Here is a 25,215-nt window from a genome sequence, read left to right as displayed (position 1 = left end):
ATACTAAAGAATTCGCATTATCTACGAAAAAAATTTAAACGAATTAAACGTAAGCATCATAATAATATAATAATAATAATTTTACGATTCAAATTAATCATTAAAAATGTTCAAGATAGAAGAAGCTTTTATACGAGATTAACTTTTTAAATTTAATTCAGTAATAATTCATAATATGTATTTAATATCCAAAGTTAATTGTATACGATAATTAACAATCGAGATAATTAAAAAATCAACTAGTAATTTAAGTAAATTATTTAATTTACGGGAGTTAGGACGAAAAATCAACGATATCCCCGAAACAATATGCTCCCGGACACAATAGTATCGCGTGGCATTATATTTTTCGGAAATAAACACAATTCGTGGAAAGAAATCGCTCGTTTTGATTAACTTTATATATATAAAAACGTCAGGTTTCGTTATGGCGCATCGTTCGAGCAAAGTATAATTGAAATGATATTCGTGTGTAGGTGAAACGGCGAAATACCACAGGGTATCACACTGTAATATATCAACGCGATATTGTGCCAAAGCGTTTGTTCCGTCTGTCGTTGGGATAAACAAATAAATCAAAGCTCGATTCCGGTCTGCAGAAAGTCCGCCGGCTGTCAAATCGTCGTTTATTGATTTTATTGCGCAATGCTGCGACAACACGGTTGCGGTTCCATCGAAAAACTCGAACAACCGGCCATCAGGCGTTGGTATCTGTTGTTTCAAGAACGTACACGCGTGTTATCATGCGTCTAGTTTTGCACCTGCGGTTTCGATCGATTCTAGATTTCCTGTTTGCCCCCGCGGCAAACGTAACATTCATCTAAAAACAATTTCCTCGGTTGTTATGATAATTCGATCACTTTCTGATGTGACTGATTCCTCGATATTTTTCAATATTTACAAAATTACACGTCAAACCACATTTATTTTTATATAATTTCTTAAATTTCCTTGTATAATAGCCTCTTCACCTATAAAACCTAGAAATCTCGTTGATTGAACTTTCAACATCTTTGGAAGGCTATAATCGATACAAAAAGATTTTGTTCGATGTTATTTCCATTTCTTATATCGAAAATTGATGTTTCATTTTTTTTTTTTTTTTAGAACTTTTGCACAAGAATTTCTGTAAATCTCGCGCAAAGAAAAAAAAAAAGATTCATTCAGAAGAAAGAACGAGTTTGACTCAGCGCTCGACTCCGCATTCGCAAAGAGATCAATGCTTGGAAGTAGTTGATCCTCCCCACTTTCCCCGGGACATTAGACTCTCTTTGAAGAAAGTTTACGTTCCCATAGTTTCTTTTCCGAGGAAACAAACAACGGGAACTCGTTCGAAAGACATTGACGACGCTATCGAGATCCCCTCGCGCCCCCTGTACGGTTATTTATGATATCCTGATCACCACAGCAGTCCAAAGGACTAACTTTTCGCGGATACTTTTCTGCGTGACGTATACCGTTTCCCCAACTCCGAATTTCCCTCTTTCGTTTCACGAGCGTCATAAATATGGATAAAAGTTCGTCTTCTTATCTCTATCTATTTGTCTCATTTGTTTGCTCTTCTAAGTTCGTATTAGTTGGGAATGTTTGTAGAGCCGTGAACGTGTGTAATATTGTCATAAGAACTTAGCACAAGTCGCTCCCTTCTCTCTGATTTATGATTTCGAAGTATATGTAACGTAGATAATTTGGATAAATCCAAGAAGAGAGTATCTACTTTTAAAATTCATTGAAATAGATTTAATAGATAAAATCTTATTATTCAAAAATATAACCCAAAAATAACGGAGAAATCGGATAGCTGAAGATACCTAACGAGATACCTTTCGAGAAGCCTAACATCCTCGAACAGCCAAAGCTTTTAGTCTGATTACGAACGAATATATCCGTTTTCCATAAAAGTGTCCAGAAAACAACATCTTAAAAAAGACAAACCATCTATCGAAACCACTTAGATTTAGATTTCTTTTTATCCATAAAAATCGACTCGATACATTTGCAAAGATACAATACACTTTTCTAAACCGTCATCATTATTTACGATCTCGAATCCCTTCTTCTCTTTAAATCACAGCCATTGGCCGAAAACTACGTCCCCTCTCCCTTATCGTTCCACCGAAAAAAAAAATATTCAAATCTACCCTCGAATCACCTCGAATTCAAGATCAACGATCTACCGCTTTCGAAGGCAAGCGTAACATGCCGAGCAATATCATGAACCGGTTACAAATGTAATATCGTCTCCATATTGATCAGACGGTCCTTCCCCCCTCCCCCTGCCTCAATATATTCCCCTACATTGAACGGCTTTCCGATAGGCCGATGTACACCGATTTGTTAACCCTACCGGTCGCTGCTCGTCCCCCGTCTTTTCGCCTTAAACGCGTTTATCTCCGCCACGCCATCTGGAATCTATACTATCCCACACCGATCTCTCCATCCAACGAGTTCCTTCCTCCCGATCGATAATTTTAACGGGCGGGGATTAAAGTTTGGTCCTCGCCTCGTCGAGAATATTGCCGGTATCGAACGATTATAGACGACAGAAAAGAGACAAAGAATTATCGAGATCCGGAAGCTGACAACGGTGCAATTCAATCAACGGTTCGAGGGATCAGCCGATTCGGCGGCTTGACGGGAGACACAATTAAGCTATGGCCCGCGTTTCTCTTAAACGTCTAATTTCTTAACCTTCTCCCCACGATGTTCGATAATTAAAGCGACATGTCACGCGATTGACGCCACGCCTCTTAAACCCGATTTCCGACGTCCAATTTCGTGGGACGGAAGGGAAAAGAAAGGAGTGATCTGAATCGAGCCATTAACCTTATTACGCATTATCGACTCGATTTTCGACGAATTGGGAAACGGTGGTTTCGGAGTTGAAGAACCCCGGAACACGGAGAAAGAGTGGATTTAACGAACGGGTATTATATTTATTGCGTTTCCAGATTCGAATACTTCCTTTTGTTATGGTATTTGGCTCACTGTTCGTTCTTCTTTTAAATTCTTACTCGCGTACAAATTTGCAATTATTATGTATTGAAACTTTTAACTTGGAAATTTATTTCTCCAGTATTATTCTATTTTCCTTTTAATGTTGTTACTTAATATTATCTTTGTTTAATTTTTATATTAGGGTTTCGAGGAAAAGTAGATTACAAAAAGTGATAAGATACTTTGGAGTTTTTCAGTTAGTTAAAAACTGTTTACCATAGTTTGTTCCGAAGTAGGAGCAAGACGATTTACTTAATAAATCGTGAAAAGTGTTATATTTATCTTGGTTTTACGGATTTTATTTGAGTGAAATAATTTCCTTTTCGAGATGTTTGTTGAAACCATTGAAATTAATATAACGTTATTAATTAAATGTTACATAATCCTTATAATGTATAATATATATATATATAATACTATTATAAAAATAATAATTCAATACTGAATTAGTTATTATTTCGACGAATTATTACTCTGTACAAATAATTAATCTCTTAACGATAACGTATTTCACACGGGCGGCAATGCATTTATATTCAATAATATTAACTGCTTATTTAATTCATTTGATAAATCGTAGTTAAACTGGGGATACTCATAAATATTTATGCGAAAACTTGAATCTGCGAACAAAAAATATTCAAGATTCACGTGGAAAAGTACTACAAGTATTTACCGATTTACGTAACATTTAGAGGTAAATAAGTTTTTGTTCAAAAGTTTTATCATCTTTGCCTAATACGCAAAAAAAATTTAAATTTCATTTCATATCCTTTTTTTTTATGAGACGTCGTTAAAAAGTCGATGAGATCTAACAAAACAAAGATGAATTATGTTTACGGCCGTTTACGTAGTATAATTGCTTTTCTATTAATGCGACAAAAGTTTTTTTAAATAAATATATGCGCAAATTGCCTCAAAATTCTTCTCGTTTCGCATACCCTCGTAAAATTTTTCTCTCGTTAGTTTCGCGTGGATTTCTGAAAGAGACGAAAAAAAGAAAATAGAAATTTTTCAATAATATTGCACGCATGAAAAAGCATGCAATTCTATTGAAAGACAATCGATACGATTCGAGAAGGGTTCGAGAAACTTGGCAATCGTTTGAGAATCGTCCCAGAAGGAATCGAATCGTTTAATTAGCAGTTTTCCTTCTCGATAAATCACTCAAGATGTTGAAAGAGTTGGGTGAGATCCAAGATAAAATTGTTCTCGATTCACGTATATATAAACTTTAAGTACAGTTTCTGGAAATTTACTAATAATCGTGAATAACGAGAGAGGGAATTAAGGAAAAATTTTATTTCCGAAAATTATCAATTCTCCTCTTCTTCTTATCAAAAATTCTCTTGTTAGAATTAAATTTAATTATTTTATTTAAACGACGGAATTCTCTAGAATTCTCTAATTGTGAATGACGTGGAAAAAATTTTATTTCTGGAGATTGGAAATTCTCCAACTCTTCAATCCTTATCAAAAATTTCATTCCACTGAATTATTCAAATTAATTTTAAAAACTACTTAATCGTGAACGAGGTGGAGAGAAATGAATTAATGAATTAAAAATGAATTTTTCTATTCGTGGAAATTAAAATGTTTCCCGCATCAAAATATTTCATTAACTCGGTTATATCAAATTACAAAATCTAAAAGAAAAGAAATCCTAAAAAAACTTGCCAAGACCCATATTCCAAAAAGAATTTAAAAAAACAACTCACAAAATACAGATATAATAATCTTTCTCTGCACGAACAACAATTTATGAAATCCAATTAAAATTTAAAGAGACGAAATGATCTTGACTTTCATTCCAAAAAAAAAAAAAAGAAATCTATCTTTTTACACAACGAAACACTAACAACAAATTCTTATTCCCGAGTTTAACGTAATAAAAAGTCCCTATATCTCCATCATCTGGCCACTGGATCATTCTCATCCAATGGATGGAGCTCCTAGACCAAAAGTAACGCGAAAGCCCGTGTATAGTATCCAACTGTACGAGTAAATCCTACTTCCGAAAACTTCACACAAGAAAATCCCGCTTGCGAAAGCCAGGAAACCAGAATCTTCCAGCTGGCACGCAACGTGCCTCGTTCGCTTAAAGGATTTTCCCGAACTTATCAACGAAACTTCGAAGCACGGGTTTCCGTTCGAAAATTTTTCGACCAATTTCAGAGGTAACCCTCCCTTCTCTCCAATTAGCGCGCCAATTTCCTCCACGTGTCCACGTGTGCCACCCTCGATAATTCCACGTCGGGATCAACGGGATTTTTGAGCAGAAACGAGGCGATTCTTCTGCAAAGACGAGCGACAATGGCCACTCATCAAGAGAGCAACAATCCTCTCCTCGGTTATTATCACCGGAGTCCGTCGTTCCCATTAATTCTGCCTATTCAACGTCGCATTCCTCGGCGCGTATATGAGGTCGCGTGTCATCCGACGTAAACCTGCGGATATCCATCCTCGAAAGACGACAAAAGCCTGTCAGGAATAATCGTTGCAATTCGAGTTCTCATAGTCGAGGAGATCCGATCGTTCCTCCTTGGATTTAGCCAAATCGTGTTTCAGAATTTGTGAAATTTGAAGAAGTCTAAACACTGTTATCTTTACTTTAATAGTTAAAATTTGTTTCGATTTAGATCGTGATAGAATGTATCATAATCGAAGCGTTTATTTTTATGGTTTTTATTTAATTGAAAATTTTAGAAAGGGGCCATTTGGATTTATTTATACCGTTCTCATAATTACTGTTCGATTAATCGACGATCTTATGATTAGTCATCAATTATTCAATTCGTTGTGAACTTTGTAATCCTAAACTCCTAAGTTCCTTTCAACGCACGGTCTCTTGTTTGACTCCAAGCTCTTAATCCCTCGGCGCATAAGCTAAGCACCGGAACTTGTAAAGCTTCCTCCGCTATCTTATTTCGTTGTCGTATAAGATAAAATTGCCTAACACTTGCATTATGGAATTTTAACGGGATACGACGAGGTTTTAATTGACGTAGCAAAAAGGAAAACGATCATTGAAAAAAAATATCCTACTCGTTGCAATTCTAATTGTTGTGCTACATGTAATAAATTATCTTAGGAATACTCGTTCATCGAATATTCAGAACAATGGAATACGCGAAACGTAAAAATCTTGGTAACAGAAATCTCGCATAAAGAGATCGCGAGAGGATTCAGAAATTTCGATGAGCGCAAAAGTTTTTATTCTCTTCAACCGCCAGTTTTTTAAGGGAGCAGATTTATTCCAGTGAATGAGCAATCCAAGCAAGCCGTCCTCCCCCCTCGTGGCATTAATATTAATGTACTTACACACGACTACGGAGCATCGAATGGGCGAAAAGGAAACCGTTCGAAAACGGGGAAGCGTTAAAAGTTTCCTAAAGCCTTTCACGCGTGATTACACGGGGGAGAGGAGAAGTGGGCAAACACGGTGAAATATTTTGACGATGGAGCGCACGAAAATCGGATATATTATTCAGCAGAGGGGTTACTTTAAACCTTGCCTGCTCGTTCCTACTCGATAACCACGTTACTCGTCAAAGCTATCGTTTGTATATCCTCTCCCTCTTTGAAGAAACGGAATCGTCATCTCAGAAGTTGAGTGAAACGTCAAAGAAGGTTATTGATGATCTCTTATCAACATATGAAAGAGCTCGCGGAATCGTAAACTCGCGTGTCTAAAAAGTTTTTTCCGAATTTTTCATTCTGCCAATCGTGTCTATCGTTTTATTGACAGCCACCAAGAATTGGATAGAATATGATACGGCTCGAAAGGGATTACAAAAGGGGAGATATGATTTATTAATGTTCGTGTAACGTGTATAACCGCGTATATGTTTGCGATCGTTCTTTTCTTACCATCATATACGATAAACACAAAAATAGAGGAGAAGAAAGGATGATTTGGAAAAAAAGAAAATTTGATTTTTAACAACATAAATTTTAATATATAAAAGATCATTTCTTTAAAATACTCGAAAATTCATATCGACTCATTGATAAACGATTACCATCTACGATCAAAAGTTTCGATTATTATTCCATATTTTAACTCGAAAAATAACGCAGAGCGAAATAACTACGATTGCGCGAATTGGAACGAATTTACCAGCTCCAATACTAATACAAACATAAATGTGATAACAAAATATGTGTATTTCCGATCTGAAATCAAAAATCTTTCTCGCGGGAAGATTATACGGCGCATAGAATTATTATCCAGACGAAATTCGTAGTCGGTTAAAATGGAAATCGTGTTCGATATGGAACGGGCATCCCTGATGTTTTACGTCGCTCTATTTCCGTCCATCCTTTTTCCAAACAATTCGAAATTGTGTTCCGCGCGCGAGATGCGTTTACCGTTTGTGTACCTTTATGCATCTGCCTTCGTCCTATTTGTTACCGACGTCGCTATGGAACACTTTTCGACACACCGATTTATACGAAAACAAAGGAAAACGTTGGGGAGGAGGAGGAGGAGGAGCCTTTGGAGAGCTGAAAACTGAATTTCGCTCTGCAGTTGAACGGTTCCGAGAAGAGGAATACTTCTTGCCCCTTCCTTCTGCAACCGGTGACCTTCTGTAACTACCTATCACAAAGGCAATCGAACGTGTTCGATAATAAATTCAACGAGAGTATTTTCGTGTTCACTTTGAGAACTGCTTGGAACAATCTATTTCCGAATCTAATCCAAAAGGCAAAGCATCCTTTGTGATAAAACAAAATTTTGCAGACGAAAAATCGAATTACTTTTATTTCTTCATTGGATTTGGAATTTTATCAATTGCAAGAGGAAATGGAAGATTAATTTTCGCTGTTGTTTGCAATGTGTTTCGTCGAGTTTAAAAACTTTTGTTTCATAGTCGAGAATTTGCATAGAAACTGTGAATTAAGCGTCTCTAAGGTTTAAATTTATCGATACGAGGTAGCAGATGCACGCATTGTTAATCTTTTGGAATGTTGATCAAGGTTCTGTTGGGATATAATTTTAAAGATTCACGAATAGAATTATATTTTCTTATGTTTTAATTTTTATTTTTTTTCTTTTTCATCTTGAAAAGTTGAATCGATCGCGACGATATATACGAAGCGTTTCGTGATATCGCACATTTGGTATAAATCTTAAAAGATTTGCTTTTCGAATTTCATAGTTCGCCGGTATTTTGTTGGTCTACCATTGAAAAGATGAATGAAACAAATTGGAAGGAAAAGGTTTGGTTCAAAGTCAAAGCAACATTGCATTGCAGCGAAGCGTTCAGGTAAATAGGAGAGGATAAGAAAGATAGAAGAGGATTTCAACTGCATGACGAAGCGATGGAAATATAGACAGAAGATTGAATTTTATCGGAAAAACTCGAGTGAGAAATATGAATAAATTGCACGATTTTTATATTTGACATATTTTGGATGTTATTTCGGAAATTAAACGGTAAAATTTTTAAGAAAATTCTACGAATGGATATTTTTATAGAATTATATCAAAATGATGAAACTTATTCTGCGTAGAAAAATAACGACTAATTTCGATGTACCAAATAAATATTACTACAGATAATATAAATGGAAAAATGAAATTATAATATATCCAGTAATCTTTTAAAATAATTTTATTTGGAATGGGAATTTCGAACGAAAATAATTTTCTTCCGTAGTTTATTCTGTATACAGAAACACACCGATACCATCAAAATTTTATCTCATCTCAGAGACTTATTATTTATCAGAGAGAAATAATTATTAAAATTTTATTTCTATTTAAATTGAACACGTAATATAATAAAATATGATAAATTTGATATTTTCTACTAGCTTTAAATAATCAAGAAAAATCATTGTTCACGTTCAATTTCTCAAATTAAAATTCCCTTAATTTCCAAGTTGGATGAAATCCACTCATCCCATTAACGTGGTTATGCGTAATTATGATAGGCGGACACGCGATCCTGTTTTCTATCCTGTGCAAATTGAGTGCTTTTAGCGGGTGGAATCAATTCATCGGCGCAGTTTCAATCGAAAAGCACGTGGTCTGATGGAAACGGACGGCCGTGTTTAGGCAATATCGGCCTCATCGCTCGATTGGAAAAACGGCCGGCAAAACTGACGGACATACGCAACGAACGCACGATCAATCTTACTTTTAATTTAGCGTTTTCATCTTGGCTCGTGCGCATTCGCGAAACATTCAGAGAGAGAACCGATTCATGGATTCTGAATGCGTCTCGTTTATGAAACATCTAGCTAAAAGCGAACACAATGAAAAACTAAAGGAAAAATAGAAATCAAATTTCTAAAGGCGTTGAATTTTACTTAATTTCAATAGATGAATATTAATTATACGTAGCTTTTATAAATAAATCTTCTTTAGATTTCTATTTCATTATGAATTAAAATTAAAGATTAAACTTTTAAAAAATGTTAGAATTATTGGACAAACGAAAGATAAAGTATGATTCGCAAAAAATAAAGGAAATTTATTTCATTCGCTAAAATAAAACTAGAGAACGTGTTCTTTAAAAAGATAATTCTTTCAAAATTAGAGAAGAAACTGTATAGATTGATTGTACGATATCGATTTGAGCTAAAATAATCATCAGTTATGTTCCATTAAAATATATTTTGATTGAAATAAAAGAAATGTTTACTACGTACGATATATCATTTAAAAATTATTCTCAATAATAATCTACTCGATATTAGACATTAGATTTTTTTTAAAATAATAATTTATCCATCGATAATTTAATCGAGAACAGAACTGACCGAACACGTCCTATTTATCGGATATTATCGTGACGTTGACAATGTCGATTGCAGTACGACTGAATATCTGAAATACCAGTGCGTCGATTCGCATCCGTCGCTCGTTAGCTTTGAATCGTGGAAAACAGAACGTCCATACGGACGAAATTGCTCGCTCCGTTTATTGTTTTACAACTGGTAACCAGCAGTGGGATCCCTGAACTACGATTGTCGTCGATTTGCAAAATCTTTCCCTCATTCATCGGCCAATCGCGATCGTTAGAGATTCGAATAAGCATAAATAACATACATGTATAACGGGATATTTATTATTTTTGGTTTAGTTCACATTACATTCTCTTTGATATTATATTTCAAAATTTTCTTTTTTTTTTTTTTTGGGGATTACTTATTTTTCAAATAAAGATTCTATGTCAAAAAAATATTATACTTTTATGATAATTGAAATAGAAAATGTAATAAATTTGAAAATTAAAGAGATTGAATATAAGAAGATTGAATACTATAAAATCATTGTTGAAGCTATATTTTCAAGAAAAAAGATTATGATTCGTACTTTATATCATATCTATAAGATTCTCTATAAGATTCGTTCAATTTTATAACATTAAATCGCCAAATGATTGATAATACTGCTTACGAAATTGATTAAATTCTAGTGAATAATTTTATTAATTAATTGCTATCAATGAAGACCATGTCTCGTTTCGCGTCTTCCTTATTAAAAGTTCAATTTCCCGATATGACATAGAAAGAGCGACGAGACGTTTTTCACTTTAATATTGACAGCGATATTGTTGAATAAGATTCTTAAGATTTCTGTGATCCATATAAAATCTAATATCGTTTAAAATCGTGAAACGTATCTCTTTGATGAAAGAAATTATATATAGTCTATATATTGCAATAAATTGATTCAAAACGATATAAGAATTAGATCATTTCATTATGAAATCGTAAAATATATTCTTGGTAAAAAAAATTCAGAGAATATAAAGTAACAATAAGAAATATGAAATTATCAATATATACAGTATCGAATATTAGATATTTTATATGAAATTCAATATCTTGTTATAAATACCTTGTATGCAATCTTCTAACATCTTGTATCATGTACTGCAACATGGAAAATTAATTTTCTATGTCCCACATGTATCAGTCAAATATCCTGTAATATTCATATTATTCTATATATGCAACATAACCTATATACATATAATACAATTATTGAAGGAAAATTTATTACCAAAAATATGCTATTCATTTTCATATAATTATCCACTATAAGAACACTTTTAGAATATTCGAGAAAAGTTTATAATATACATTCACCAATTTTTTTATATAATATTCATTGATTTTTATTTTATCACAAAAGATATATGAAGTACCACTTGTATATCGATACTGTTATATTTATTGATGATTCAGAATTCACTTTATACTATAAATCTCTAATTTATGATTAACAACAATCGATGATTAATCACAATAACAATAATAATAACTTATAATTACAATATTTCGGAATAATATTAACAAAAATAAACACTCTACACAGCAATATAGCACGACTCTTGGCGGGAATTTGTATGCGCAGAGCAACTGCGCAGAGCAACTGCGCATAGATGTACGCGTCGACGCGAGCGACAATAAGTGGAAAACAGGACTGTCGTCCATCTTGTAAGCGCGAATATGAGTATCAACAGTGTCGTGTTGTTTTCACCTGTGCAAGTGTTTTAAATAATTAATTGGCCAGCAAAATGGGAGTCACGAATATGAATTCGGAGCCATTCGTTAATTTCATGGTTCATTTCGCACGCTCTTTTCTGCTCTTTGTGTTTCGCACCAGTTTTAGCCATCTTCTCACTCTTCGAGCACATTCAGGTTAGTTTTTTTTTTTTTTCATTGCGCTATACACACACTCAATGTTTAGAAATGCTTATCGAAGACCGTTATTCTTTGCTTTTTTCACAATGCGTACTGTTATTATGATTTCGCTCTATAATTTTTCTGTTTCTATTTATCGTCTTCTGATTTCAATCGTTCTGAATCCCAAACATGTCGCAGATATTATACGTTGAAAATATGCATATGTCTAACCGCCATAGAACGTAGAAACGTATTCGAATGTCAATGCCAATAAATATATAAAAGCAGACAAAATTTGTTAATTATTTATGCATGTTTAAATGAGGTTGAAATGTGTTGAATCTTTAACATAAATATATATATATGTATATATAAATAATCTATATATATAATAATCTTTAACATCAAATAATAAAACTTTTGAATACGAATCATAATCTTTTCTCTTCGTTCAATTTATTTCTTTTTCTTTTTTCTTTTATTATTTCTTCTCGTTTCATTTTTTTTCTTTGGCGTATTCTGATTATCGTTATTGTTTCTTTTTTTAGTTTATTCACATTTTCGAGCGAATGTTCCCTGCGGCATTCATTGCAGCCAACCACGAAGACTAATTTCCATGTCTAGGAACATTCACAAACTATCAACCATTATGTTTTGGTGATTATATTAGATAATGATTGTGCTGATTCATTACAATTAATTGGGTACGTACATTGAATTTTTTTTTTATAAACCTATACAATCTAATAAATCGATTTTGATTTAGACATTTTATTTTGCGATACGTAATATTTTTGAGGTTATAATAATTCTTACAATTCTATAAAATCAATTTCTATCGATTAAAAAAAATTTGATATCTTTTAATTCAAAGATATTATTAATCTATTCATTCGATCTATCATTTCCTTTCGAATTTAATAGCCATACGATCAAAATATTCCATTCATCCGTATAATTGTATATTTCAATCTACTTCCATTCCCTTTTTCCATGTATTCGGGTTTTATTGAACAGTAACTCGGAAACCGGACGTTATATTTTCGTTCTCATCGGGGAAAGGCCAGTGAATTGGTTAAATTGTGTCGAGTCGGCGTTATTTGACCGCATAAAAAAGTAGCGTTTATAAAATTGCTGTCGGCTACTCGATATTGCAGTATCAAATGAAGAGATCATCCAGTCCTTTTCTCGTCCTACTTTTCCCTTTATTCCGCTTTTCACCCGATTCCCTGTGTCCGTCTGAGTTTCACGTTGTTTTCATTTATTCGAGGTAACGAAATCTAGCACGTTTCGAGGGAACTCCCCGTTGTTAGTTACTCGAGTTCTAATTGAGTAGCGAAGTCCGAGAGAAATCTTAGCTGGATATCTTTGAATGCCTCTCCAGACAGAGAGAGGCGATGAAACGAGAATATTAATCTTTCGAGTCGTGATTTCAGAAAGCATTCAGCAATGCCGGACTTTTCCTTTTCCGCGTTCCTTTATCCCTTCATTCTGTGAACGAGGATGAAATAATAATATAATCTTGAATTTTGTATAAGGAGTACGAAAGGATGTTACGTAGTAAATTTTAGATTTCCGAGTCTGATGGACATTCGAATTGGTAATCTGAGTTGAAAAAAAAAAATCCTGAGTTGAAAGTAAACTCGTTTATTTTAATTAAAGGAATTATATATTTCTCGAATAATTTTAATCGAACGTATCAGAGAAAATGATATTGATATAATGAAGATAAAATTGGTAACAAGAGAGGAATTTAATATATGTTGAAAATAGCAGAACGATTATCAATCAATCCTTTTAAATGGTTATCAGATCTTTTTAATTCTACTTCGATTTTCACGAACGGTTTATCGTTAACGATATAAATCCAACAAACGAATCGGGCTACTGTGAAATCGAATTATGTTCATCCACCTTGAAAGCCTAAAGATTCGAAAACCAGAGTGGTCAGAGGTAGTGGAATGACAACGAGCGACAACCATTTCGAATTTCAATCCCAACCATCATACGCAAAAATATTTCATCGTTCCATTGTGTACTATCGACATATGTGAAAGATTAAAACAATAGCGTGCGACGTTAGTTATATTTTGATTTTCATTGTCGTATTCGTTTTGATTTTCTTTTATCGACTCTTTGCCATTGATTTTATTAAAAAAATTTACTTTTTTCGTGCGCGATATACTTCATAGATGATGAATTGTGCCTATTAATTAATTTAAATTAATTATCAATTCGATTTTTGCTATAAATTTAGAGACAATTTTGTTGAGATAATTTTTATATTATTATGTAAAGCTTTTTTCTGGAATTTTTGCCACAATGTTGGATTGTTTCGTGGATATTAACTGATCAGGTTGACCACATTAACCACTCGAATACCCGTAAAGTAATTTGTTAGGTCGGTGTAGCAGGTTGATAGTCGGTTTTGGACATTAACTTGCTTTTAACTGCAATTATGGTGAACAGTAATTACCTCATGATACCCGCTACATTATTTCTGAATGAAAAAAATTTGACGTAGAATATAGTGGATTAAATTACGCTATGGGGTTACGCTTTCAGTATTAAATTACGTATCAAAATTATAATCGAAATACTAAAAATATCCTTAAAATTTACAAGCGATTCGATTCTCTTTTTATTGGTATTATCCAGAAATACAATTTTAAATCAAACGAAGGAAAAAGAGAACGGCATTTTTCTCGAAAAAGGTGTGCCAATGAAAAGCGTGATACGATAGAAATTTCACGATCGAGAATAAGCTTTTACCCCCAAAAATTCAATTCCATTTCCCGGTCATAAGAAGAAATACAAAAGAATTGCGAGCATGGTTGCCGTGGAAAGGTGAATTTTGCGCTCAAGCTAGGAGGGAATCGGCATCCTCCGCAGGGAGAAACAGTATTTCGTGGAATATTTTCCATCGGTGGGTAATGGGCACGGTTGAATGCAAGATCAATAGGTGGAAAACGCATGGAATGAATATTTCCCCGTATCCGTATCTTTAATTTCTATTGAACACGTGGCGTTCGATCGGAAGGAACGAACGGTTTTTTTACATTGAAATAGGGATTCAATTTCGAAGAACGATCGACGCTGTTAATAACACAACTGGGATGCGCAAAATCGATTGGGCAAACACCGATTTTTTCTCATATCCGACGGTTTATCTTCCGCAGGGAAATCCCAATTGGCTCTTCCGCCGAGTTTAATATTTGATTACGTTGTATTAAAAAATCTGGTTCCTGTACGAGGGATTATAATGTTTCCTCCGGAGATTCAGACAAAATAATCGAAGTTTGTAATGCGCTTTCGTGCCTCGAAAAGGGGAAATAAAAAAAAGGGAAAAAAAAAAATTAATTCGATGGCTCTGTTGTTGAATAAATTTCAAAAAGAATTTTCGTTCGAATCCAAATTTCATCGATACTCGATACAACTGATTAAAATTAATCTTATCTTGTGCTTGAAATATTATTTTTATTTTCTTTCTTTTTCTTTTATGATAAAATTCGACGATTCTTATAGAAAGGATCTTACAATTTTTTTAAATTATTTCAGATTTTTATTCACATTTTTTAAAACAAATTAAATATTGTTTTTCTTTAAACTTTAATAATAATTGGTTCATTATCGTCTCCTCGTCCACTTTGATACAATACCGCGAAAGAGAGCAACGAGTCAAACTTTAAAATTGAAACCCTTTGACGACCTCGATTCCTTTAATCGTTTTTCAGAACTAATTTCTCGGAACAAATTTCTTTGTCATCACGGTCGGATACTTCGAATCCTCGATACTTCGAATCAACTTATCCCCCTTTGACTCAAATTGATTTATTTCTCGGATTTAATACCTCTTTTAAAATTCTTACGTTAACAGCATCTAGAGAGAAAGTCTTACATTCGGATCAATTAACTCTTTTCTGTAGAGTTCCTTTATTAAATTACAAAATTTCCATGAAAAGAAAATTTCATTGTGATATTATATTAAAGAAAGACGAACGATAAACTCTTATTAATAATTTTAATAAATATTCCAATTAATTTTAATTACCCATTAACATCGCTCGTTAAAAAGAGAATTTGTCAAACTTGTTTTCATCTCGATCAACCAACAACTTCTATAATCCTAAACGTTTCCTATTTAGCGGAACATGGGGAGCATATGCGGCAGGGACGCGAAAACTTTCCAAAAACAATTCAATCGCTCTTTTACCGCAGCGTTACCGCTGGATCGCGGTCAGATTTACATAATCTCGTAAACGACAGAAGCAAACGCGAGAGCTAATCGGGTCGGACACGGGGCTCTTGCTACCGGTTCGGCCAGTGGGTAATTGGATTTGGCCTCGTAAAACGGGGTCGGTGGTCGCGATAATAAAAGGTACAACGATCGTAAAATTTCCATGACCTATCGATCGAACTGCGAAAAAGTTGGGGAACCTTCGTAAATGTTATTTAGCCGGAAGTAACGCCGCGCGTTTTAAATTTTTCGACTTCCCCTTAAGCGGATATGCTTAAATTCCATAGAGAACGCATGGATGATATAGAACGTATCGATAATCGGTTAGTAGTTGAAAATTTATTATTACACGGAGGGATCGCGTGCGAAATTAAGAGCGAGAAATAACACCGAAACAACGGGAAATAAAAAGTAAGCCCGGTTTGTTTAAAGAGGCGGATGATGGATAGAATAAAGTTTAATTAAAACGTTGGTTTTTAAAGGCGGGAACAGGGACATTAGGGCGAGAATTAAATGGGAACGAGAACATCTTTTTTCCTCTTCTTCCTTTTTTCTAAAAAGATGAAATTAGCTGAAATTAAGCGGGCCCCCTGCTTTATGTTTCGCGAACATTAATTACCCTGCCTGTTTCTCGCGCGACAAATGTATCGCTTCGAATACAAATATCGAATTAAAAACCATGGAAAGAGGTGGAGGAATAATAAATGGTGTAAAGGAAGGAAGGGGAAGAAATAATAGGAGGGAAAAAATGCGACAAGATGGTGATGGTGGTGGTAGTTGAACCGTCGTAATGAATTCCTCTCGGCAAGTGAAAAAAACGTAGGGTGGTTTTTTCGTACACGTCTCTCTCTCCCTTTCTTTCTTTCTTTCTTTCTATCTTCGTAGATCTCCCTCACTGGAGGCCTCTCAAAAATCCGGGGGAGGGGGGGAGAAAAAAAATTACATCTCGTTCCATCGCTTTTATTTTCTTCTCGCGTTTCGCACGTAGGGAAGGAAATATCCAGCAGGAAAACTTCTTCAGACGGCGCCGTATTCACGTGTGCGCGTGTGTACATTGGGAAGAATTACGTTTTCCAGAGGCTGCGGCTTAAACATTGCCACAGGATTATTCCGACGGTGCATGAGTAATGAGAATTTTTATACTTAAGGGCGTAACTTCACTCCGACGATGCTTAGAAAACCATTTGTAACTCGTAACGTAAGGGGTGGGTTAGGATGGTGAAAAAAACTACGATTAAAAGTGCAGTTCGTTATGGGTAGTTGTAGGTTCGTACAAGTTGCCTTGTTATGAAAGAAATACAAAAGGGGGGTGGAGGCGTGTATGAAACACGAAGGATGATTAAAAGTTTAGGAAAATGCGTATATACGTTATTCATATTACACGTTTTATATTTATTTCGTAAATTTCTCTCTTGATAATAGTTGTTATATTGACCTACGTTTAATTGTATTTACTCTTTTTTGATTTTCGCAAACGTAGATGAAAATATCGTGTAGAATATAGAAGGAAATATAAAAAGGTATTATTATTTCGGTATTAATTCGGTATATTATTTTATAATTATTTCGAAAATAATTTTTATCCCATAGCTTTAATCACGTTTAATTTCTCTCTCGCATAATTTTTCTTTCGCGTGTTTAAAATATCCAGAATGGCAAGGCAACTCTGTAATTCAATAGGGTGTTTTTGCCATTTTTTTCGTAAATTTCTTTCCCCGAGAATAAATTTTTATTCCTCGTCTTAGTCCTCTTCGTTTATATACCCGCACAACATGCACGCCCCGCTTTCCTCTTTTGCTCTTATTTCTTTCACACAGTCGTATTTTGTTTCTCGCCAGCTTTTTACTCACCGTTCCATGCGTTTTACGTTTTTTAGTATAAAGCGTAACGTTGGAAACGTTTAAATTTTTTATGAATGAAGCGGCAGGATATATATATCGATAGATGGTGCTTTTTTACGTTTCTTAAACTTTTAATCTCTCTCTAATCAACCGGTTAGAGAATCTCGAATCTTCGGTTGGAACGAAAATAAAACAACAATTGTTCCAAGGATCGTCGAACGACAACTCGTGACGATATTTCGAATTTATTTAATTTCCATTAAATGGCTGCCAATTACTCGAGCCACTTTTCGAGGCCCTTGACAAGCTTTGTTTCCGCCAAGCCGTCGTACAGCTGCCGAACAAGCAACTACAACCGATGACAAGGGCGGTGTTATCGAGGCGGCGCGGGAAAGCATTACTTTGAGGCGTGTTCGCATTTAAATTAGGTGCAAGAGACCGAGACTGTCTCTGTATTTTCCTGTTGTTCGTGCACCCTTCCCCCCGTTACGTGTACACTCGTGTACAAAACGCTTGTTGGAAACTTGGCCTGAAAGCCTGGGCGATGGGTTTACTCGTTCGTTCGTGGAAAGCGTGGATATCTATATATCTTAGAATGTCGCAATTAGTTGACGGAGGCAAGTACGACGCACAAGTTTCATAATCCCCTGTAACGTAACATATATTCCCCTTTTTGTCGTAATTAGTCGACGAGTACGAAGGATGCGTTATTTTCGAGTTTCGCGCACGAGATTTGCTCGTGCTTTCTTCCAAACTTTCCCCGGTTGCGCAGCTACTTGCCATCTTGGGAGGAAGTCGCGCGGGCAATTGTCGTGTAAGGGCTTCGTTGAGTTTATCTCGGTGAACGAAAAGAATTTCAATGGTAATCGGTAACGTAATTGTTAAACTTGGCAGGGATTTGAATACGATAATACATCTTTAATATTTTTTGAATTTAAATAAAATTAAATTTAATTTTAAAACGTGTTCGATTGATTTCTTGATGAAATGATGAAAATATCTTCAATGTATAAAATAGTTGTATTAAGGTGGATAATAAGAATAGTTTTCTATCAATTTTAAAATGACCGATATACTTGATAAACTTGGTAGGGATTTGAATACGATAATACATCTTGATGGTTAATATTTTTTGAATTTAAATAAAATTAAATTTAATTTTAAAACGTGTTCGATCGTTTTTCGATGAAAGTGATGAAAATATCTTCAATGTATAAAGTACTTTCATTAAGATGGATAATAAGAATAGTTTTCTACGATCAATTTTAAAATGACCGATGTACTTGATAAACTTGGTAGGGATTTGAATACGATAATACATCTTGATAATATTTTTTGAATTTAAATGAAATTAAATTTAATTTTAAAACGTGTTCGATTGTTTCTCGATGAAAGTGATGAAGATATTTTCAATGTATAAAGTAGTTTCATTGTATTAAGGTGGATAATAAGAATAGTTTTCTACGATCAATTTTAAAATGACCGATATACTTGATAAACTTGGTAGGGATTTGAATACGATAATATATCTTGATAATATTTTTTGAATTTAAATGAAATTAAATTTAATTTTAAAACGTGTTCGATCGATTTCTCGATGAAAGTGATGAAAATATCTTCAATGTATAAAGTTTCATTGTATTAAGGTGGATAATAAGAATAGTTTTCTACAATCAATTTTAAAATGACCGATGTAAAATTTGAGCAAGTTGTTCAATCGTGTAGTTCGAAACGTTAAACGCATGTTATTCGAATATTTTAGATAGATGTTATACGATGAATAGCGCTTTGTAATTTAATTCTCTGTAAATACAGAAATCAATTAACGATTAATTAAGCAGCGTTCAACTCAATTTAACAAATTCAACAAATAATACGATACTGAAGGAATAAAAGTGATAAAATAACGAAGCTTTAAATATTGCAAACATCTGCGAATTATATTAATATTTCTTCTCAAGTTTTTATCCAGAAGATATAGATGAATAATTATTGACGTTTGAATCTATTATTCAGGTTAAAATAGAAATATATTGGAAATAACCACGATTTTCGTATCAATGAAAATTATTCACAAAAAATACTATCAAAATTTACAATCAAAAAAAAAGAAAAAAGTACCCTAAGATTTTTGGCATCTATAAATCATCAACCAGGTATAAATCTCAAATATAGCTTTCCATTATTCTTCTTCCATCTTCTTCTGTCCATACCAACATAAAAAGAACATACGAAGAACGAAACCTAAACATCATCCCTCGACAATCACCGAAAGAACGAATTCCCCTTGAAACAGGGGATGAAGTATCGCAACGTAATAACTTTGGTCGTCTTTGGAAGCAACTCCATTATCGTTAACGCCCGCAAATTTTCTCGGAACGATAAAATTAATCGGAAGAGAATCCAATATCTCGTTTCTCGAACAAACTCCACACCACACTTCTATTACACGAATAAAACCGTGGCCATTGTCTTTCTTTTCCTTTTTTTTTTTCGCGGGAAGAACGTGTGGTGGGCGGATTTCTTCCCCTGCCAAGATGAAAAGAGACACGGGGAAAGAAAAATGAAGATGGATGATGGGGAAAGGGAACGAAGGAAAGGGCGTCAATACCGCATAAAACGCGGGCTACGTGACATGAATAATTCCGGCTGCGTTAAAATGTCACAGAATCGAGATTCTACGCGAAGAGGAGGCGCGTTTTCTTCCCTAAAATCAATTAAATCGAGCAAACTGGGCAGATTCGCCCCGAATAAAGGAAAATATTTGTCGGTTATCGATTAATCCACCGATTTCACCGGCCAGCAAAATGGCGGAAAATAGGAAAAGGGGGGAAAAATCAATGACTGGTATTCATTCGTCACAATTTATCTTGTTGGGGTATATGAAGTTGAAAAAATGAACGATCCAAATAATAACGTGTTTTTCTCGAATGATGATATATTTTTATTCTCTATCTTTTTATTTCTTTTTTTCCTATTCTTCGATAGAAGAAAGGATTTCGAATGCGTCGAGGTTGTGTCGATATTTAACGAGCCCGTTCGTATTTCGCGAGAGCAGGCAGTTTGATAAGCCGACGAGGATTAATATTCAATAACGAAATACGTCAACGTCTCCGGCAATATTCGCTCGATGCCGATTAGGGGATGGACGAGAATGCTTTCGGCTCGAGATGTGCTGAATGAATTCCTTTTTTTTATTTTCGAAACGATGTGTTTGAACGAGATTGATCGATGGTGGGATTTTTATATATTCAAGAGGTTTTCGTGAATTTAGGATAAGGATTGAACGAAGAAATATATTCGATTTTCTTATTGTTGAAGAACTTAAGCATCAAAATTTCGCTCGTGAATAATAAACAAGCTTTCTGAATTGATCGATCTGAAAGTTTGATATTTGCAAATAGTAAGACAAAGTGTAGAAAGAAAGATGGTGACGATATCACGTTATAATAAGAACGAGATGAGGAAAGGGCTCTGTATCTCAGATCTCCCTTGGAAATTCAGATCAGGTTAGACACCGGAATGTCAAAAGACCAACTACAACTCTCATCTTGCGCGTAATATAGCGACAAATGTCAAGAAACCCGGCTTCCTTCGAGAATTGAAATATCTTCAAATATTAAACTGTTATAAAGAAAACTTTATCTTCCATCCTCACGGATTATACATACATCAGTCATTCTTCAACATCAAGTTACAAATATCTATTTCATATTTCTGACATTTTTAATTTCAATGTAAATTCTCTCTCGATCGAGGTTTAAACGGACGAATGATAAAACAACCCTCAACATCAGAACCACCCTAAGAATCACACGCAGCGAAAGCGTTTCTCACCTCGATTCATTTCGTTCCAAAGAACGCGCAATTACGAAAAAATGAAGCAAGGATGAAATCTTTTTTCTTTTTCGGTCCAACCCTGGTATCTTAAACATAGATAAAGAGAAAAAGGGAAAAAAGAAGATGAAAAATGAAGTGAAATTCGGATGGAACGTTAACGGGTGTAATTTGATGAGCCTTCAAAATTTTCGAGACGGTGAGCCGCCTCTCGTCAAAACGATCGTGGAAAAAAAACACGCAATTAACTTACTGCCGGTTTTAATTAACGCATCCAAAGAGATGGAAAAAGAGAGGGTTGGTAATGAGAGAGGGGGGGGGGCGGAGAGACGGGAGTTGATGAGCGCGCGAACGGGGTTGGGGCGATGATTTGTAGAATTTTAATTAAATAAAACGCGCCGATGCGCACAATATCGGGAACGTTTAAAATGATATTTTTGTTTGCCCCGGTTATAGGCAGGCGTCGTTAACCCTCCTAATTGGGTAGGACGCGCGGCTTCCAACTTTTTACGCGTGAAAATTTTTTATCGCCGCGTGAATTGACGCGTCATGCGTGAAAAAATAAAAGGGAAATGATGAGAAAGCGAGCGTGTATCCTTGTCGTGTTACCTTTTGTCGGGCTAATTTACAAAACTAGTTGTACCGAGCACAAGGGTTGAAAATGATGCCCCCGGATCGAATCACGTTTCCCTTTTTAACTACTGCGATTAATCGACTCGTTTTTTTTTTTAAACGAATATTCCGACGATGAATTGTGCACAGGTTGGAAATATTTTGAAATCGTGATTTAATATCTATGAGAAATTGAACGAAATTAAATTCTGATAAAAAAAAGAATAGAAGAAGTATATTTGTTGTATATATTCGAAGAAACTTCTGCTTACCTAATTGTGAAATGTTACAACGTGGAAAATTGTGTTCTAAATTTGTGCGACGAATATTGTACCAACCTGGAACAGAGAAAAAAAATAAATAAATAAATATTATCGTGTATTTTTATTGTTATTAAGATTTTAATCATGGAAATAATAAGTTTGTAGAATGCTATTAAGAACACGGAAATTATTTTTCATGAAACAATATTGAATAAAGACTTCAAGAAGCTTCGTTTTCAAAAAGAAGGAAAGAAGAAGGTTTTGTTAATTGATTTAATAAGCGAGAATTCTAGTTAATGAAAAATGGAAATCTCAAGGAAATTTAGCACGGATAATTAACAAAAATAAAGGGAAGATATATCTTGTTATTTTCTCGATTTTAAGCTACTTTTATTCTAGCGACAACAATAATACGATATCAATTGAATAAAATGTTACTTTGATTTCTTTTTTCTTGCAATCGTAAAATCACTTATGGATTACAATTTCCAAGAACTGTTATATTGTAACGAAATTTAATTTCAACTCTAACTTCAATTCCAATTCTTCAAACCAGGAGGAATTATTAAATGCAAATTATATATATTATCCAAACTATTATCCGAGCAAACTAACGTCCAATGTTAAGTAATTATCAAAGAGCTTGAGAACTTTTTAAAAGAATTATAAGACTAAAGATTAAAAATTTAAGAAATGCTGAAAAATAATTAATGCAAGTAACTATCAGTGACGCAATCCATTATAACCTTAGAAATTACTAAAATTTTAGAATTATTTAATTTTATAAGAATTTTATAAGAGGATTATTAAAATTATAATATTTTTTTAATGGAATTTTCAATATCAACATTCAAATTTTCAATAATTCTATTCTGAAAAAGGCATTAACAATCATCCTTAGTTTTTTCACAATACACTTCACAAATTCAAATTCAATGAATTATTTTCGAACGAATAAATACCCGCCATTCTTCGGATAGAATCGCTCCTCATTAGTCCATAACAGCACAACATTAATTCCATTTACTCGAATACACGCAGTACGCGTTCGAAGACCGGATCGCTTACCGCAAACGCTTGAGAATATTGCGTGCCTTATTCCACCGCGATTCCGATCGTTGTTCAACCAGAGCTCGAGGATAATATTATTAGGTCATCTCGCAAGTAATACGATTTTTTCGAGGATCGTATAATGCGGCGATAAAACAGGCAGTTCTATGCATTCATTCGCTTACGTCGCTTGTTCTCATGAATTCACAAACGTGCTCGCTTGCAATAAAGTTGTGCGAGTGAGTTTGCAAGCAAATAGATTTGATAGGAAGCGCGATTTGAAATAGATATTTTCTATAATATGAGGTTAGATCATTTCTAAATTTATATATATATTTCTCGTTATATTATGAACGATCTATTGTATTTTTAATACTTTACTTTAGAAAACTTTAGAGAAGAATTAATTTTATTCGCGCTTAAGAAATATAAGATTAATTAGAAGTAAAGAAATTGTAAAGAACAATTTCAACAAGAGATTATATATTTGGTGTAATTACTTTAAAGCTAATAGAATAATCTCAAACAAAATTATTTAAGAATTACTGCAATCTTTATTATAATACATTTAGTATTAATAATCTCTATAATACATGTTAAAAGTTACGTTTAAAGTTCATAATTTTTTTTAGAATAATAGAACGTAATCAACACTTTTATTTAGTTACACTTTTTAACGAACATTTTCCAAATATCAATCTGATACTCCTTCACATTTCCAATTTCCAAATATATTACATAGCTATAAACCATCCAAGAACTTCCGAAACTCCGCATATTTCGCACCACCTCCAAGGGCCTCTTTACACCACGATCGTGCATGCAACTCGCAAAGCCGTCCTCGACGTATATCTCGGCGCCGTCTAATTCCGCGAATTCTGCAATCTTCCCTTCGAACATGCGGTTGCGTGTAGGCACGCGCGTGAATTCGCGTGTGCATATTCGCGACTACCCCGAGATCAAAGCGAATGACATAGTATAACCGAAAGGGGGACAGAGAACGCGTCGAATCGGAATGAATAGGAGGGAGGGAGAGAGCTAGCGAGAGCAAGAAAGAGACAGAGAGAGAGAGGAAGCCAGATACGAGAAGTTACGAGGCGAATTTTTCGAAGGCCGCGTGTTGGCTGCCAACATCTCCGAATTCACGAAGACTTTCGTTTCTCGGTAAACACCGACGTCTACGATCGGACAACGTGCGAGGTATATCAACGATGGCTGCGAATAAGGAACGTTTATCCTCGAAGCGAGCATAGAATGCGGATTTTCAATTTCTGCGGAGGGCAACTTGTCCGACCGATATTGCCGTTCCTTTATTCTCGGATTCCTTCCTTCGATCGTGTTTCCGTTGTTTCCTCTTGGCGCGCATGCGCGACGAAACGCGGGTTTTATTTCGAACGGGACAACGCGTTAACGTAGCCGCGATTTATACAAACGAATTCTATTTTTCGGCGAGGCCAATAATACGGCGGTGCGCAGCCTGTTAAGAGCGAAACGATGTAAATGTCGATTCGTGCACGAACACCGACGGAATTAACCTCGGGGGTGTGAAGAAGGGAGAGGGGAAAACGGAGAGATGTGTGCGCGACTTTGCGGTATGTAGCTCTCGTGTCGAGAAAGAGGTGGAAACGACTGACAGGCGAGACAACCGAGGATAATATCCCGGTGAGAGTTTTTAAGGGAGAATGTATGAGCGTGTGTGTGTGTAGTTTGAATATAGGATGTGTTTTTCCGT

The 25,215-nt window shown here is 34.7% G+C and overlaps 1 protein-coding gene across 3 annotated transcripts in view; it reads right to left on the bottom strand.

Moving 5' to 3' along the window:
• LOC411158 (leucine-rich repeat-containing protein 24) overlaps positions 1-25,215 on the bottom strand; it is a 287,583-nt gene that overhangs the window by 109,593 nt on the left and 152,775 nt on the right. The window contains exon 3 of one of the 3 annotated variants that reach the window (XM_026441372.1): positions 22,443-22,508. The exons of the other annotated variants lie outside the window; for them this stretch is intronic. The gene's annotated coding sequence lies outside the window, so the exon portion shown is untranslated. The remainder of the gene's footprint in view (positions 1-22,442; positions 22,509-25,215) is intronic. 3 annotated transcript variants of the gene reach the window in all.

The sequence above is a fragment of the Apis mellifera genome, linkage group LG6 (assembly GCF_003254395.2).
Source record: "Apis mellifera strain DH4 linkage group LG6, Amel_HAv3.1, whole genome shotgun sequence".
NCBI lineage: Eukaryota > Metazoa > Arthropoda > Insecta > Hymenoptera > Apidae > Apis > Apis mellifera.
The sequence above is the reverse complement of the archived record's forward strand: the minus strand, read 5'-3'. Positions and strand labels throughout refer to the sequence as shown.